This window comes from Hipposideros armiger, unplaced genomic scaffold, assembly GCF_001890085.2.
Source record: "Hipposideros armiger isolate ML-2016 unplaced genomic scaffold, ASM189008v1 scaffold_149, whole genome shotgun sequence".
Taxonomy (NCBI): domain Eukaryota; kingdom Metazoa; phylum Chordata; class Mammalia; order Chiroptera; family Hipposideridae; genus Hipposideros; species Hipposideros armiger.
Window position 1 is genome coordinate 3,710,127 of NW_017731499.1, and position 12,488 is coordinate 3,722,614.

At 44.7% G+C, this 12,488-nt stretch overlaps 1 pseudogene; it reads right to left on the reverse strand.

Annotated features, from left to right (window-relative positions):
- LOC109387162 (dnaJ homolog subfamily C member 21-like) overlaps positions 1–12,488 on the reverse strand; it is a 101,803-nt pseudogene that overhangs the window by 65,172 nt on the left and 24,143 nt on the right.

Here is a 12,488-nt window from a genome sequence, read left to right on the forward strand (position 1 = left end):
CGTCACATCTCCGAGGCTCCGGCTGCCCGGCGGCTGTGATGCCCTAGGCGACAGGAATTTCTTTCAGCTGCTTTATAATCTTACAGAACCACCGTCATATGTGTGGACTGTTGTTGGACAGAAGCGCCCGTATGTGGCGCGTGGCTCGCTTCCTGTTACGATAACTTGTGCGTCTTTCCTCTGACTGGACCCTGATTGACACAGTGGGCGTTCGGTCTTAAAGCCTGTCGCCAGAGAGGGGTTCTCCCCCAGGTCAGTACAATCAGAGCCCACGGGACTTAGTGGGGGGACAGTTCTCACTGCTGCCTGAGAGACGACAAGCTCACCCGCTGGCCTCAAAGCTGAAGGTAAGTCTTCTGGAAGCGGCGAAAAGCCCTTCTTCCACCATGACGGGGGGCGGAGAGCCTGCCTGAGGAGGAAAGCCAGGGAAGAGAACAGTTTTTTGGAGTTTGCAGAATCTCATTCTGACGAGATAAGTGAACCGCTAGAGCCAGCCGTGCCTGAAGTCCGTGGTTTAAAATTGCAAGAGCCAGTCAGTTACCTTTTGTCTTCAGCATTTGGACTTCGCTTTCTGTGACTTGCAACTAAAGGAGTGCTGACTAATACAGAGATTAAAATAGACACGGGGGGGGGGGCGCGGGTGATCAAAACCTCTTACATTGCCATCATTGAGTCACCCTTTTAACAAACTCATATGAAGTTGGCCAGGCACTCTGCAGAGAAAAAAACATACAGCCCTTGTCCTTAGCGATTAGCGGGGTCATTTTAGAAAAATTCTGCTCAAGCCTTCCAACACATGGCGTTTTGACCACAAAGGCAATTAATCAAGTCCTGATGATTTCTTTTTTTTTTTTTTTAAGTATTTGAATCAAAGCTTGAACTCTTAGCTGAGCCTCCCCGGTAATAATTCATTGCATCTCTCAGTCCAAATCCAAATCGGTTGTTGAAGAAATCCAAGGTGTATTTTGTATAACTCCGTTTAATTGCTATTTCAAGCCCCATTCCTTTGGCCTGGAGGTCCTAGGTGCCTCCCTACTCCCTCCCCCGAGGCTGTGGTAAGGTTCTGCTGGTTTTGCGTTGTGCCCGTTCGTCGTAGAGGACAGAGGGCGCACCGCGTCTGGCCCGTGACCGTTGATCCACATCGAGCATGACGCTCACACCTGGCTTCAGCCCCCGTGTCCCTTCGGGGACATGTGGCCTGGGCTGCTCGTTCCTTTCCAACTACCCATCGGAACAGAGCTCCGTGATAGATGCTGAACTCCCCACTGTCCCTTTCAGCTAGATACAGCCGTGCGACTAAGCTCTGGCGCGTGAGATATAAGTAGATGTCCTGCACGTACCTTTGGGGACAGCTCTTTCAAAGGGACTTGCTTTACCTGGGGGAAGCACTGTGTCAGCCTTCCTGCTGCCGGGAATGCAGATGCGATGGCCGGTGCTCCGGTAGCCGTCTTGGAGTATGAGGCCACCTTAAGGATAAAGTGAGGCTAGAGGAACAGAGAGGCAGGAGTCCCTGGTATCTTTGTGTCACCGACACACCACCTTTAGGCTGCCTGCCTCTGAACTTATTGGCGTTTGTTTCGACCACTTTGTGGACTGCTTCAGCCACCGGTATTAGGAAACGGTGTAGTCTCCGTTACTTGCAGCCATATGCAATTCCAGTTTCAAAATCTACTAGCTCTCCCTTCGGCTTTGCAGGCTCAGAAACCCAGGAATTTTTACAAGCCCCCTTTTCTAAGTCTGGGGAAAAGCCCTCTGTGGTTAGAACCTAGTCTCATTCATAAATGAGTTTAGCATTTTGACATGAAAGGGAGTTAAAGGAGATGAGTCTGCCACAAACCCTGCCTGAGGTAACGGGCACAGAGCAACTCACTGCTCAAATCAGGGTGGTGGGATAGAAATGCCAGGAGACAAAAGGAAAATGGTGCACAGTTCAAAAGCATGATCCAACACTCAGTTACTGAGTAGGTTTAGCAAACTGTTCCTGAGCCTCCCTCTGAAAACGTTAATATTTCCTTCGCTTCCAGGAAACCCTAGCAACAATTTCTGCAAGATAGTACTTCTACAAAAATTTGTAAGTTTCCACCTAATAAACAGTGCCAGTTGAGAAATTTATAATACATGAAAGCAACCTTGAGGGCCATGAAATCAGATGGATTTGGAATAATACCATAAGCCTTGTTGTGAAGAAAAATAGTCATCAAGTTGATCTTTGAAGTAAATAATGAAAGCAAGCGAACAGCCTAAAACAAAATTAAAATGGATTATCTTCCCCCAAAATGGGATGATTAAATATGCTAACACACACAGAATTCTGTTGTCTGCCCGAGGCCTATGTGCATGGTGATTTGCACTTTGTTTTAGAAAATCTGTGATTGTTTAGAAGTGTTTTCAATGATTAAGGAGCAGAGATGTGAAGGATAACAAATAAGACAACTAAAGTTTCATATTTTATTGTGAATTGGGCCTGACTTAAAAGTCAGGCTGAGCTCCTAATCAAAATAAAAAACAGGGAGAGAGCTTGAAAGTAATATTAATCATTAATATGGGAGTACTTAAGGTTGGGAACTCTTCAAAGGTTTTCGGAGAATTTGCAGCGCTTTTCCAGATAACACTGGGAGGTTGCGTATTTTTATATTTCTCCCCTTCAAGATCTTTCTAAAGAAATATTTAACATAGCCCAGGGTCAAAATCATCTAACGGAAAGAATGCGGTTTTGAGTTATTTCTTTATAAACTGCTCCAGAAAACAGCACATAATATAAGTAAAATGTTTTTAAGTAACTAACAGTGGCATCGTACTTTCTTACCTGTGGCTTCATTAAATGATAGGTCACTGGATGCTATCACACTGGCATAAAGGTTTGCTTTGCCATTCACTATTGACGTTCACAAATGACTAGGCCTGTTTTGGGAGACCCTATTGTCCATTCTCCTTAGTGGCATAATTCTTAAATCAATAGTTAACAAAATCCAGATTTTGCTTTTAGCACATTTCAGCTCTGTAGAAGCATTAAAAAAAAATTAGGGTGAATAAAGTTTGAATCAATAATATAGAAACCTTCTCAAAAAGAAAGAAAACCTATTATTAATTCCAAGGGAATATATGAAGTTCACATTGTTTCATCGGTCAGTCCCCCCCTTTTTTTAATAACTTCCTCAGTTTGGTGTCTAGGGTAGAAATTAGTTTTCAACGTGTTTCAGGTGAGTACACTAAGATGAAGAGACTCATATGAAGCCACAAGGACACTTCAGATGTGATAGAATGAGGCACAAATCCATCTCTGCCAGGCTGCAAACACTGTCCTTTCCACTGACCAAGGTAAGAAGCACTTTTGGCTATACTCCTTGTGCCCAGTTCAGTGATGCTCAAAATGGGATCGAGAGAAAGGGAGGGAGGGAGGCAGGAAAGGAGGAAAAGGTATTTCAGAGTCTAGTTTCATTTCTACACTTCAGAAAGTGAAATGGAGGTTTGACAACCATCTAATTCATTTGACCTGGGCAAACAGCTCAAATGGGATTTGGCTTAATACAGTGGTTCTCAAAATGTGGTCCCGGGGCCGCCGGCAACATCATCTTCATCCCCTGAGGGCTTGCTAGAAATGCAAATTGTGGTTTCCCTCCAGAGCTACTGAATCTGAAACTCTGGGGGTGGGTCCCAGCAGTCTGAGTGCTCACAAGCCGGTCTGGCGATTCTAATGCTCACGCAAGTCTGAGAAACAGGCCTGACACTGGCTTAGTAGCAAGCAGGCCTCTGTTAGCGGTCTGAACTTGGGCGGGTCGTTCAACCTCTGTGAGGCTTCATTGCCTGGTCTGTTAGAATAAAGATAATGAGCACTCCTCATGACAGTCAGGGATATGAAACACAAGGAAAGACTGACAGACCGGCACAGACCAGAGGACACTGGGGAACGTGGTGACTACATGTGATGTGGCACCTTGATGGGATCCTGAAACAAAAAGAGGACGGCTGCCGACTGGATGTGTGTGTGTCCCCTCCAAAATTCATAGGTTGAAACCTAACACCCAAGGCGATGGTATTAGGAGGTGGGGCCTTTGGGAGGTGCTAAGGCCATGAGGGGGGAGCTCTCATGAATGGGATTAGTGACTTTATAAGAGAGACCCCACAGAGCTGTCTTGCCCCGTCTTCCACATGAAGACACAACAAGAAGACGGCCATCTATGAACCAGGAAGTGGGGCCTCACCAGACACCCAATCTGCCAGCACCTTGACCTTGGACTTCCCAGACTCCAGAACTGTGAGAAATTTCTGCACTTAAAAAACCCAGTCTTTGGTATTTTGGGTACAGTAGCCCAAATGGACTAAGACAAGGACGTTAGTGGAAAAACTGGTGACATCCAAATAGAGTGTTAATAATAACCTAACAATGTCAGTTGCTTAGTTTTGACAAATGCACCCCCCGCGATGTAAGAGACTGACAGTAGGGGAAACGGGGTGACGGGGGACACCAAAAATCTCTTCACTGCCTTTGCAACTTTTCTCTAAATCCCAAGCTATTCCAAAATTAAAAAGTTTATTAAAAAAATAGACACGTTACCTGGCTTTCGCAGATGTTGTGATGATTAAAGATAACACCATAAGCAAAGTACACACATAGCAGACACCCGAGAGGAAGAGCTCTCAATGAACTGGCTCCACCGTGGGCTGCAAGTATCCTTCACTCTCCACAGTGGTGCGTTTCAACAAGCAGCGATGTAGGGAACACAGTGGGCACAGTAGCTTTTCGTCTCACCCTGAGTTCTCTTCTCCCCCTCCTCCCAAGCCCTCTCCCAAGAACCAAGCAGCAGAAACCTTCCCCGGGGCCGCTCGGCGACTTTTGAGTAGTTTGGACCAAGATTTATTTTCAATAGCCCAGTAAGTAACAACTGTTTGCATTCCTTATCCCTCCATTGCCTCTTGAATGTCAAGTCTCTCAGCTGAAAGAGCATCCTTCATTTGGCTCTGCTTGTGTTAAGAATTACTTTTGTATGGCATTATCTCCTGAGCCACCATCCTCCACTTCCCATCTTAAAATTTGGAGACACATACCAAAGGCATGACAGATTAATTCCAAATATTACCTACTTTGAGGCAATTGATTTCGTGCACATTTGATTGCCTATAATCGCAACTCCGGTAGAGCCTTTGCGCTTTCCTTTCCTACTGCCCTTTGGCCTCATTTTGTAAATACGTAGTAAGCAGATTTTAATCTGTCCCCTGTCACTTCCTTTTCGAAGCCTGGCTGGAGGGGATGCTAGCCCAGCATCATTCTAAAGCCACTCTTTTTCCCTTTCACAAGTGTCTCATAGATTCTACCCTTGTTCCTCATTTGTGATCTTTCTTAGGTGGATTAGCTGAATAAATTCAGCACCCACAAGGTGCGCATTTGTCACAAAAAAGGTGACAGCAAACGCACCATCACAGTGAAAAAGCAGTGGGGGGTGGAAAGGAGAGAGAAATTAGGACATTTCTTTCCCTGTTAGAATAAGAACAAAGAGGCATCTAGAAAAAAGTCTGTGACTGGGGCTTGCTGCAGAGACAGTGGACAATAACCACCTGATTTTTGTTTCTTCAGTTTGTTTTGTTTTTAATATATCTGTTCTGACTATGCCACCATAAAGCAAAAATTTATGCCCAAGGTAAACAGTGATTTATCACTGGGCCACATTAAATATGATCTGTTATATCTTTCCAGACATCTTTCCCTCCCCACTCCTACCTCCGCTTGCTGGGCTCCCTTTAAAGGGGATGAAAAAAATGCCAAAGAACAGCCAAGGACTTGCGTGTGGAACGGCCCAGCGCCTGTGCGCTGATGTGTCTGTCTACCCAGCATAAAGTTTCTAGCAAAGCTCCCTGAAAAGTGACTTTTCTGAACTAAGGATTTAGACTCAGAGGTGGATGGTGCTAGCATGTCCATCTGTGATGAAAAAGCAAGGGATTTACAAAGCAAGAGTTCTTCTCCTCTCATGACCTTCCTGACACCTTCCTGCCACAAGCCCAGCTCCCTGCTGCTGGGACCACATTTCTCCTGTTGCCCCGACAACTGGCACAGAGCCAGGCACTGAGTAGCAGCCATAATAACAGCCCACATGTACCGAGAGCCGTTGTCCCAAGTGATCATGTAGTAAACTCATCAAATCCTCCTGGTAACTCTAAAAGGTAGGCACGCCTCTTATTCCCATTTTACAAACGAGGAAACTGAAGCCCAGAGAGGTGAAGGACATCTCCCAGAAACACACAGCTAGGGATGCTGGTAGACAAGATTTAAATTCAGGCAGTTTGCACACATCCTTCCTCAGAGAGCCTGCCCTGAGCCTTCAATTTGGGAGTCTCAAGCTGTGGTAAAAAAACGGAGCTGAGGGCAGAGGAGGTGAATTCCCCAGCATGCTGGAAAGAAAACAAATCAATTTCTATACAGAGCAAGCATCAGACAAGAAAGCAAAAAAGAATCTTTTCTTAAAAAAAAAACACAACTTTTTTGTTGTTGTTGTTTAATCAATAGAACAAGAGGAAAATTAAAGCTGTAACAAAAGCCCAGCCTGGGTGCAGTGATTACAAGAAACAGATTTTTTTTCCCCCTTTAGTATCAAACAAATTAGATTCCAACTCTAGCAAATTCAATAAATGTCATGACAGAAGGGAGGGATAGTCTGCATCTTTCCAAGCCCGTGAACCTTTGCACATGCTGTTCCCTCTGCCAGGAATGCTTTTCTCCACTTCCCATTTAATAAGCTTGCTCTCCCTAGAGCCCCAACTTAAATATGGCCTGCTTTATGACTTTTTCCCCAACTCTCTCCTCTGTGCTTCCAAAAAACTCTGACTTCATCTTCTCTGTGGTACTCACTATGCTTCCTAGTACAGGGACTGCAAACTCAAATACCCCTGGACCAGCATGAGAAAACAACATGGATGACGCGTGAGACAATAGGGAGTAGTGGGGAGTGAGGAATTGGAGGAAAAACTGCCCTGCCATAGAGAAGAGTCACCAGTGAGCTCCAACCAACCATTGCCATATGCGAGTACTAGTCCTGTATTGCCAAAGATTCTGAGTGTTTTTCAAGAGCAACCGGTTGTGGTGGTTAATTTTGTGTGTGAACTTGACTGGGCTAAGCGATGCCTAGATAGCTGGTAAAACATTATTGCTGAGTGTGCCTGTGAGGGTGTTTCTGGAAGAGATGAGCATTTGAATCAGTAGACTGAGTAGATGGCCCTTGCCCATGTAGGCGGGCACCATCCAACCCAGTGAGGCCCCAAATAGGTAGAGATGGAGAATTTGCTCTCTCTGCTTGAGCTGGGACATCCATCTTTCCTGCCCTCAGATATCGGTGCTCCTGGTTCTGGAGCCTTCAGACTCAGACTGGGACGTACACCATTGGCTCCCCTGGTTCTCTGGCCTTCGGGTTTGGACTGGAACTACACCACCAGCTTTCTTGGAGCTCCAGCTTGCAGATGACAGACTGTGAGACTTAACCTCCGTAATCACGTGAGTCAAATTCCTCACAGTAAATCTCTTTCTGCATATATATATATATATATATATATATATATATATATATATATATATATATGGCAACATATACCCTATTGGTTGGTTCTGTTTTTCTGGAGAACGCTGAAAAATACACCAGTCATCCAGGGTTTTGTGGAAATGCCTTAATTTTTAAATATTGGCACTTAATTTTTTTAATGTTTTAAATATGGTGTCTGCCACGAATAACCTGTGCCTACTGGTGACTTGGCTTATGTGCTTGCCTCTAAAACTAAATATTAAGGCCCTTAGAGGTTCAGTAGCAGTTAAGAACATGGACTCATGTTGAAATCATGACATTGCTCCTTGCCAGGCTGAGTGACCTTTAGTACATTATTTAACCTCTCTGTGCCTCAGTGTTCTCATCCTTCATAAATTTGGAGGGATAATAAAGCCCACCTTCTAGGGCTGTTATCAGAAGTCTATTAGCTAATATGAATGAAGCACTTAGAATTATGGCCTTGAACAGGGTAAGTGCTTTATAAGCATTAGTCATCACCATCACCATTATCACCATCACCATTATCATCATCATCATCATATCATCACCATCAACTTTATATCCTCAGTACATAGCACAGTGCCTTCACATAACTGTTGTGTATTAGATATTTATTAATCTGAGTAGTGTTAATATTCCTATGATGGGCTAAAATTAAAATATTGAAATACTCAGGCACTTAGGAAACTTCAAATCTGATACAAGTCTTCAGCTCTCCCAGGCAAATTGATTCTGTGGTCAGGTGTCTTTCCAGATAATTGAGTAGGAGCACATTTGTTAAACAGAGTTGTCTCTAGAACTTGGACCTGTTACAGCTCCCTCTTAATAAACCCGTAGGTGACATGGATAGAGAACTAACAAGCAACGTGTCTAGCTAAAATATGCATATGTACCTTTCCAGACTCCCTTGCAGCCAAAGGTATGTGATACCTTTCTGACCTGACCAATGAGATATAAGTGGACATCCCTGAGGAGGGTGCTCCTTCCCAAAGCAAAGATTCTCAAGAAGAAAATGTTTCTTACCCTTCACCCTTTATCCTCCCTTGTTTCCGCCTGGAAAATAGAAATACTTGGAATTACAGCAGCCATCTTGATACCATGAGGACAAAAGCCATACACAAAAGGTTTCAGGAAAGAACATAAAAGGGTCTGGTTCTTGGATGACTTCCTTACAGAGCCGTACAGTTAGTTCCGCTATAATGCTTGTTTTGAATTTGTTCCATGTGATCGATATCATAGGGAACAATCGGAGAATAGTATGAATTTCACTTTTGCTTGTATGTAGTTTCATCCGTGAGAAACACCAGGTACTACTGCACCCACCTGAATTAAGTCACATACCCTTCCAAAATCCATTTCCACAAGCAAACTTCAGATCTTTTTCAAGATAAAGTGCCGTATTTATTATACTATTTATGTATTTCTTAACCATTTAACATGTATAAAAATATGCTACTGTTTTTATTCAGTTTGTATTTTTGTTAATGTGTCCCTGATGTTTTGAATGTTGTGCCTGAACCCCATTTTCCCCATAAGCTGTGGTATCTATGGTACAATATTGCATAGCACAGTGATTTTTAGCAGATATGTCCTATTATAGTAGAACTGACTGTACCCTCTTTGGACTGCGTATTACCTCTGGGTTCCTCGTCACGAGGGGAAAAAAAAATAATGTTTAAGCAACTGTTTGTTACATGCAGCCCAACACATTCCCAACTGATAACACTGATACATAAAACCTAGAATGAGAACTTCGGAGGTTTGTCAAGGGTGACAAAGGATCTTACTCAAGGTGTGTTTGTAACACTGGATCGCTCAGGCCAAAAAGTCAGTGTTCCTTCTGATAAGTGTCCCCCCATTTTCACCCACCACCAACTCTGATGACATATGAATGGGAAATTACTGCGTTATACTAGGCAGGGGCAAGAACTTATTTGGAAGCTATGGTAATTTGGAACTTATAAAATCTTTGTGGAAGCCTCTCTCCGTAAGTAAGGTTTGGCCCAGGTTGTTTCATGAGCCCCATGTTGGGGGATGTTGTGTTGGAAAATGTTGGAATTCTTCCCAAATCTGAGAGGGGTTCTCCCTGGATGATTCAGGAAGTGTGAAGCTTTCCTCACTTCCGACACTACTCTGCCACTTGTTTGTTTTTTTAAGATTTTTATTGGGGAATTGGGGGATGGGAACAGTGCTGGGGAATTGGGGGAAGGGGAACAGACAAGTTGCTGTCCTTTTGTTCTTCAGTCTAGTTGTGGAGGATGTTGCTTCACTGGCCCAAGTTGGCACCATCATTGCGCTCTTCCCGGGCGAGGCAGATCAGTCGACGGCTTCTGGACGGCCGCTCACTGCGGCTACTGGCCGCTCACGCTGGCTGTGGGCTACACACGGTAGCCCATGGCAACCCACTGCCACGGGTTGCAGCCTACGCCGTCGCCGGCGACTCACGGCAGCCCAGCTCCAGGTCGAGCTGTTGTTCAGCATCTTAGCTGTAGAGGGCAGTGTCACTGGCACTCATAGGTGAGATCCGAACCGGGCCCCTCTGGCGTCCCAAGCCAGCTCTTAACCACCGCGCCACTCGGCCGGCCCTACTCTGCCACTTTAATGATCCCCTGCCTCCACTGCCACAGGTGCTAGTGACCTAAGAAATGCACCAAGGAAACATCTAAGGTAGGTCTTCATCAGTAGTCCTTTGAAAAGGCTGCCTGTGATGGGAGATTCACAGAGTGACACCTGAGCCCATTGCTCTCAACCCCATGACCTAAGAGGGGGTGAAAGTCCCAGCTCTCCTGACATGTGGCTCTGCCTCATCTTCCCAAGCCAGAGATGCCTCCCAGACACCACTCATTAACAGGAAATCTATCTTTTTTTGTGTGTGTGTGTGTGGGGGGCGTTAAATGAGCCTTTATTAGAATGTTGAAGCAGTATGTTCGGAGGCAGTGGCCCTACAAAATAAGGATAGGAAATTTATCTTTATTGCTTTTATTCCTGTTTCTTATTCATGGGGGAATAAGCTATATAGACATTTGGGGTTTTGTAAGAATGATCATATCTGGGTTTTAGACGAGTCTTCGTGAACGATCCATGAGGCCTATCTGAGTGAGCTTTCAAGCCCAGTTTTAGGTTCAATGTGTGGCCAAAATATCCAAATTATATAAATAGACCAATCACTTTTATTGTCTCACCCCAGTGGCGTTGACCTTCATTTACAGTGCAGCAGTGACAGTGGACGACTGGGTCCTGGGAGCCATGACAGAATTATGAAATCAAAGATTTTCATGTCCTGCCCTCCTGCCTGCCCTGCCAGCAGCGTGTCCCTTCTCATTTTCAGCTCCCCCGCTTTCCCCACCTGCCAGTTAAACCAGGCAGGGGTGAAACGATGGCCGTGATTAGTTTCCTATGCTGCTCCATTTGAAGGGGGCTATTCCTCAAGAGGCAGACGGCGTCCCTGATGATCAGGAAAGCCTGTCCAAAAGGGCAAGCCTCAGTGGTTTGAGAGACGCAGGGGAGGCAGGGTGGCAGGAAGCCGCATGGAGAGCTGACAAAGCTGTTGGCCTCAAGAGTCCTTGAGCGAATAAAGCCTGATTAAAGTCTCTGAAGAGGATGGGGAGGACAGCCAGCCGCCTCCTTCCTGAAGTGGCTCCAAGTGAGTGTGCTTTTAGAGATGGAAGGTGAGGAGTTGATGATTTTTGTTTTGAGGGCTGGAGTGATGAAAATGAGCCATTTCCTATAGTCTCCCACCCCCATATGAAGTCTCTGATTTTGGTATACCCCATTTCCTTGGGAGCAGAGTCACAGAAGCCTGGACCTCAAGGGAGACTATTGCCCCAGGAGCTGCCCCACTGCTAGCATGCATTCCTGAATCCCACTAATTAGGATTTTTATTGGGGCTGGGGACGGGGAGTGGGGAATATATGCACCCAAATCTAACTCATCTGTGAACAGCTTTACATACCTGACTGTTGATTTAATAAAAAATTATAACTGTTTTGGGAGGAGGATGACAAAAACATTTAAAAGACCCAAATTCTCAAAATCAGTGATTAATGTTTCAAAATGATAAAAAGTAGACTTTTTTTATCATAGGCATATTATTTAGAAATATGGAGGTGACGAGAACATTTCAATAAGCATTAGACAACCTCAACTCTATGATCTTTTAAATCTGTCCATTGGTCTATAGGTAGAGGACAGAGCTCGTATTAACATGGCATGGATGACCTTTCTTAAGTGGTGCAGCAAATACTCGCCCACAATGAACTCTCCACTCTGTCTAGAACATCCGTGTTTCGTGCCCACAATTTTCCTTAACCCTGGAAATCACTTCCTCCATTTCTCCATCTGGTAAACCCTGTTCAAACCCTTTCCCCAGGCAAAGTTAATCACTTCATCCTCTGGTCCCCATAAAATGGTGCTCACTCCTCAGTTGAGTGTGTGACTGTACCAGAGTATCACCTCATGCTGGCCACAGGATTGGCTCTGGGAGAAGCAAGCCCAGCCAATCGGAGCCAAACGAAGGCAGTTCCAACACATTTGCTGAGAATGTTGGGAAGTAACCTCTTTCCACTAACATTGGTAAAAGAAGAGAATATGGGCTTAGATTCGCTGACGGTCATCTTGTCCCCAGTGGAAGAAACTTGACTGAGTGAGGCCAACAGGGAAAAAAAGCACCAAGAGATCGAGCAAGAGATATTGTTTTTTATTGTTGTGAAATACACATAACATAAAATTTATCATTTTAAAGTGTGAAATTCAGGGGCATTTAGTACACCCACAATGTTGTGCCACCATCACTAGTTCCAGAATTTGTTTTTGTCATCCCAAAGTACTACCCATTTAGCAGTCACCCCGCACTCCCCTTACCCCCCAGCCCCTGGTAACGGCTGATCAACTTTCTGGCTCTGTGAATTTGCCTATTCAAGATAGTGCATATAAGTAGAATCATACGTTAGTTGTCCTTTTATA